Genomic DNA, 6,681 nt, shown 5'->3' with positions numbered 1-6,681 from the left:
GCAAAGGCTGTTTAATGGATTAACACTTTTTAGAAGGATTTTATTTCAGTTTGGGTTTTCAGTAAAATTGTAGATACATTCCTAATGGAATGTCCCAAAGACTCTGATATGGAGCATGAGCTCTTCACCTTGTTAAGGAAACAGAGGAGGTATTTTTTGTTCATTTTGCAAGTTGGTGTAAGATAAAGAGGAGGGGCAGAGGCATAAATAAATGCAACGTGAAGACATATGCAATGAGGTTTTATTTTTTTTCATGTCAGAATTCCAGCACTGAACTAAGCAGTCTTTTAAGGTTCTCACGAGCCTTCTAGTAATTTGAGTAATTTCTCTTGTCATCTGTACAATCTGTACTCTTTGAAAGCATTTTGGTGTTTAGAGTTTCTGTAAAAGCTGTTCTCGAGCCAGCCCAGTGTTTGTGAATGACCTCCTGGAAATTGGGAGCTCTCCTGTGCCTCAGCAGGGGCCATGGCCTTGGCTCTGGAAGGAGCCATTGCCAAATGAGACCTGATTTTTGACCTTCCAGTTAACACAACCATTAAATGGCATTTAGAGTGAAAGGGGAATTTGAGCTCAGAGTTGTCAGTTTCGAACCGCAGGCTTCAGAGAGCAGAAAATAATTGTCAGCCTCCACCGTGCACTGGGAAATGCTAACTATGAAGTCTGAGAGGTTCTGCCCTCGGATTGACTTTTTTCGTGTGTGTGTTAAACTGCACTGCCTGATTTTGAGCTGCAGTGCAGGTAAGACGTAGGCTGTTTACCATTTTGACTCTTTTTTTCCCCCAACCTGTAGGCTTAAAGTACCTGATCCTGTATTAGTGCAGCAAACTGAGGGTGCAGTGTCAGCACTGGTAATGCTGATTTTCTCTGCCTTAGTGTGAGACACATCAGCCAAAACCAAGGTGCTTTGCTTCACATTTTTGAATCTTCAGAGAAGTGGTGACAAAATTAAAATGTCTGTAAGAAGGGAAGGAAACCTGATGAGACTCAAGCCAGTAGGTTTCTGCTTCATCTCCCCTCTCCAAGGCATACTGAGAAGGGTTAGGTCGCACTGACAAGATGACTGAAGAGAGGCTGAACAGTAAACTAATGTTTAAGTTTTGTACACCTTGCTGCAGATGCTTTCCTGTTCCTGTAGCTCCCTTGTTTTTTGATTGGTTATTCCAGCTCTCAGACTGTTTGTTCATGTGCCATGTTTGGAGCTGATTTTTCTCATATGTACTGGGCATGGCAGTAGGAACAAGCAGCAACCACAGAATCACTGGTTTTTCCTTTACATGGCTTTAGTCCTGGCAAGCAAGATTAGTACATCTACTGAGCTTGAGAAGAGCCAGATAGACTCTCCCCATTACTGCCAGCAGAGCCCTTGTCCCTGCTGTGCAGTGGCCGTCCCAGGCAGAGAGAGGCCGTTTCTGAATGGGTGGATGGCAGTGGATTTTGCTGTTCCCCTCCTACAGCCAAAGAAATGTCATGTGATGAGAGACAGAGCCAGCTGAACACTGATCCTGCTCACCTCCTGTTCTCAGAAAGGTTTTCCCCCCCCTCCTTCCCATATCTTCTCCTCACCAGTCTGGTTTACAGGACCTTACTATCTGACCCGGTCTCCTGCAGTGATTCGCACAGACCAGGTGATCAGCACATCTGCCCTGGTTGCTTCAACCCACGTTGCACTGCAACGAACAGTTAAGGACTGAATAATTAAGGACTTTATTTCTGCACACCCCTTGCTATGCTTACCCATTTTCTGCCTCCCTCAGCCCACTGTACCAAGAGGCCTGATTTGGCAGGGAGAGAAGGAGTCACTGAGGCAAGGGTAGCTGGCAGGAAAGCCAAGGTGCTATGGCTCACTAGATGGGTTTGAACCAGGCTGGGTTACATTGGGGTGGGTTGAGAGGACATCTGTGCTTTTTTCCTGCCTGTTTCTCTCCCTGCTTTGCCCTAGAGGTCTGAGCACTGTGCTGCCATTTTTTCCCCCATAAAATGAGTTAACAGTGCTTCCACCTCTGCAAAAGCATGCTGAGGCCACCAGTGAAAAGGGCAGTGCACAAGGTAAGTATTTATTCTAACAGCAAGACAGCTATCTTGGGGGTACTTGAAAAAAAGAGGCAAGATAGAGAAGAGGAATGTAAACACACTGACTTCGAAGGCTAAGGCCATCTTGTTCAGTCTAGATCAAACACCAGCTTCTAGGCACGGGCATGAGCCCAAGAGCACACAAAGTGCATGCACAGTTCAGTGAGCACACTGGCGTCCCTGGGCTGCACCAGGCAGACACTAACGGCAAAGGAGAAATTAAACACCGGAGCACAGTGACAGAGTTATGTTTCCTTAGAAATCATTAAACCCAAAGGCAAGTTGTTTTATAAAGGAAACACCCTGTGTAAAGTGCAAGAGATGAGAAATGACAGGGAATTGGCTCCCAACCATACTATGAGCTTGGAAAAAGCAGCAGATGTAGACTTGCGCAATTTTCTAGCATGTAATTTGTTTTTACATTATGTACAACTTGAGGTAAAATGCACTAAGACCCTGTCCCACAGCTCATGTTAGGCAGCATGGCAGTGTAAAGGAGGTTACTAGCTCTTTCTCCATCCTGTAGAGCTGGCTCCTCTCAGGGGCGGTCAGTGTGTGTGTGAGAATGAAGTGCACTGAGACCTGGTTTCATCACTGGCCTCAGCAACTCAGAGCCCAACAGCTTCTCCAGGGCTACAGCCAGCGCATACACTGGAGATGTGAAGAGCACATGCATTGATGCTCTACCATAAAAATGTTTTTTTCCCCTCTATTTCTACTCTGATAAGGACAACATGTGCTTCAAAGCAGCCTGGATCTCTCCATTCTCCTCTAGTCCCAGGTAAGCAACAAGATGAGGAACCGTGTGGGCTGCTGTCCCCCACTCTGTAATGCTGTCATAGCAGTGCATTAATCCAGCTTTTTTAGGGCACTTGGAAGAAAAATCTGCTTGCATCTCTTCTTCTCTGTATCTTACAAAGACCAAATGGATGCTTTGAGTCTTTTTTGTTGTTGTTGTTTTTATTTCTGGATGGGAGAAAACCACAAGAAAGACTGACATTAAAGTTTCTCTGGATGCCCCTTCTGTGTGCATGTATGTCCAGACTTGCATACCGAGACAACGCTGGTTACCCTCAGCACAAAATGTCTGCCACCCATCTGAGCTCTTGTGCTGCAGCTTGTAGAGCTGTGTTCTCAATACCCATCCCAAAGCAGCCCCTTATGTCCCATGTTAAAGGTCTTTACATTTGGTGTTCTGAGGTTCTCTGAAACTTTTTCACTTTTTTTTGTTCTTGGGGTTTCTTTTAAAACTAATGTAAAAAACATTTTCTGAAGCCTGACGTCAATTGTGGTTGATGGGCTTTGTTTATTCATGCCAGTTAGCAGACTAAGTGGAGGTCTACTGTACTTTTGCAAGCAATCTTAATCCCTTCAACTGAATAGCAAGAAGAAAAAGATGGGTTGACAGAGGCAGTTAGCAGAGATCATACTTACACATGTTTGTTTTCAGTAATTAGTCACAGTGTTAATAGAAACAACCACTTTAAGCAAAGACTGCTGATTTGCACAAACAGAGGGCCATATGCTCTGGTGGGTGTGGAAGGGGGTTGATAAAGCTAAAAACTTTTCAGGAATTTTTATATGTGAAAACTTGCCATTATATTTATTCATTTATTTATGCAGTTTAATTATTTTCATGCCAGTTAGATTTTGCAATATTTCCACTTGAAAATATCAGAATAAAAACACAGGTCTCTATATTAATCTTCTCTCTCTCTCTCTCTCTCACACACACACACACACACACACACACACACACACACACACACACACAGAACAACGGGTTTTAAGTGGCTGTCTATTGCTCAGGGCTTACATATGGATAGCATATGAAAATGAACTAGGCTGTAGGTGTTTTAACAATGTAATTTAGAGTACGTGTCCTTTTTTTACTTTTCCAATAGTGCCAGATGGGTTTTGTCACCAGACTATGAAAGCAACTTCTGCCTTTTACAAAGATTTATTATTTTTTGGTGATATGATAGACTAATACTACTTCCAAAGGGGGAGATATGCTGAGTTGTTAACATACCCCTTTGATTCCAGCCTATTCTGTTCCTGTCAAGTGTAATGGTGAAACTTCCTATATGTTATGAAATATTATTCAGTTGTACCTCTCTCTAGTTTTGGATTTTGTTTTTCTAAATAATAAAGCTAATTATATCTTCAAACAGAAGCCTTTCTTCTTGGACGAAATCATAACTTTGCCTTCATAAGGAGTTCATGATCAGTATAGGTTTTCAAGAGAAAGGAAACTGTTCAAGTTTGTGTTTTTGCTTTTGCTCACTGTTGTGTTTTTAAGCATGTTTATAATTTACTCAGCATGGTGCTTTTGACTTTGCTCATGTGAAACATTAGATATCTTGCAATTCATCCTCTTGCAATGGGCTCAGATACCGCAGGCAAGATACCCACAGATACCCAGCAGATACCCACAAGCTCCAGCTGCAGGATGTGTCCCTGATTACCTGTGGGGAGATGGAAATAGGGACAAGCAACTTCCATCTCTGCAGGTCCTCTGAGGATGGTTTACTGCCAACTATCCCTAGAGGGGCTTGGACATTTTGAGAGGATTTGTTAATTTCTAAATCACAATAGTCAAGTTGCAAAGCAATTTACCACTTAAGCTAATTCCTGATGCAAAATATTACTCTTAGTTTTCTTTACATGAATATTTAAGAGGAGAGAAACAAGTGCATATCCATTTGAAAATCTTTTAGAGCGACAGAAATAAATTCACCATTTGTGTAACTAAAAAACCAAGGTCCAAAGCATCCAGGCACACACACGCATACACGATGACAGGAATACTTGTGGCATGTTGCACACCTACGGCTTCTTAGACTGCCTTTCAGTGGCCTCTTTGGTCATCCACGTCTTTGCACTGTGGTTTGACTCACAAGGTGCATATTGTCTCTCTGTGAGTGAACTGAGCATATAGACTGGTCTTCACGCAGCAGTCAAGTCCATAGTAAGTAAGGAAGGAAGGGCTAAGGAAGGCAACCCCTGGCAATGCCCACGTATTTCAGTGTGAAAGAAGGAAAGAAATAACTGATGGGAAAACATGGTTTTAGTGTAAAAAAGGTGCCATAGAATGAAGAGAACAATCTGTTCTCTATGTCTGTGAGCAAGGGGAATGAAAACAATGAGCTGAAGTTATAGCAATGCTTTAGGTTGCATGTTGGGAAAAGCTTTTTTCTGGGAAGGAGTTTGGAGTCCCAGTAAAGACTAACTGGGAACATATGAAATCCCTGTGACAAGAGGGTTGTTAGGGTCAGGTTATACAAACGTCTGCCTGCCTGACTGACTAGATGCAGATTCTACCTTGGGACTGGGATGGATGGGTTGAGTCACAAGGTCCTGAAGGCACCTATTTTTCTGGTTACTGTAGCAAACCACAGTGTCATCCTCTATTGCTCTTCTCATTTGCTCCATAGAGGCAATGCCATTTTCAACAGTTTCTGCCAGACAAAGACTTTAATTTGTAGCCACAGAAGATTAGAGACCTTTTGCTGACTTGTTCTTCAGCTGTATCCATTATGTTGTTGCCACAGCTGGCTGCTGCTGGCGAAGGTTTTTGTGGCATTTGTACATCCCTTCGCTCCTTTCACAAAGCATCAGAGCTAAGGGCTTTGGCTATACATCACTGATGAGTAAAGGTGGATAAATGGACAAGCCAGGCTGGCTATGACAGAGCTGTTGCTTTGCAGGAAGCCAGCAGCCAGCAGTCAGTGGGGTTCAAGTACATCTTCGTCTTTGCTAATCTGGCTGGCTTTTCTTATGCGTGGCTTGTCACTTTGCACCTGGTGTTGTGCCTGTGGTACCAAAGAGGGGAAGAGCTGTGAGCAGAGGCAACCCTGTAGACAGGGTGGCAGACTTCAGTCAGAATCTCTGTAGTCAAAGCTGGGCTGCTTTTGGCTCCCTTCTCATCCCAGGGTAACAGCCTCTGAGCAGTTTGACTTTGAGTCACTGTGGTAATTCATGTTTAAAATCATCGTTCTTGGCACATGCACCGAAGATTAAAAGAAAATAGGAAAAATTCTTCTCAGAATGACAGATTTACATACCAGGAGGAAAAAAAAACCACATAAAAAATCTGATTTGAAGAACACAATTATAATATTTTACCCTCATTTCACTAACCATTTTATTGACTGAAAAAGGAGCTACCTCAAGACTACAGATCTAAAGTGCTAACAAATTAAAACCATCCCTGAATGAGAGAGACCGCTAATCTGAAGCACACCTCCCAGAAGAATTTCCGAAGTTCTATAAATGCCATATGCTGAATAGACAGTATTTCTTTTAAGGTACAAGTAATTTTTTTTTCCTGAATATCTGACCAAATGCAGTCAAAAAGGGAAGGAAAGAAGACAAAGGACACCACATAAGAAAAATAAGAATGCTATACCAGCATGAAATACCAGCCAACATGCATATGGGAACACTTATTTGATCATCTAAATATGCTTATTTTATACGGTGGATGTCCAAAAGTGATTGCATTTGCACTGATTCACTTAATGTAAGAAGTAAAGTTGGCCCAATATCCATATTCCATAAACAGAGGTAATAAATTAAAGAAGCTGAGGCTTTTGCTGCCAAGGCACA

The sequence above is a fragment of the Lepidothrix coronata genome, unplaced genomic scaffold (assembly GCF_001604755.1).
Source record: "Lepidothrix coronata isolate B3197 unplaced genomic scaffold, Lepidothrix_coronata-1.0 Scaffold181, whole genome shotgun sequence".
NCBI lineage: Eukaryota > Metazoa > Chordata > Aves > Passeriformes > Pipridae > Lepidothrix > Lepidothrix coronata.
This window is presented reverse-complemented; position numbering follows the sequence as displayed.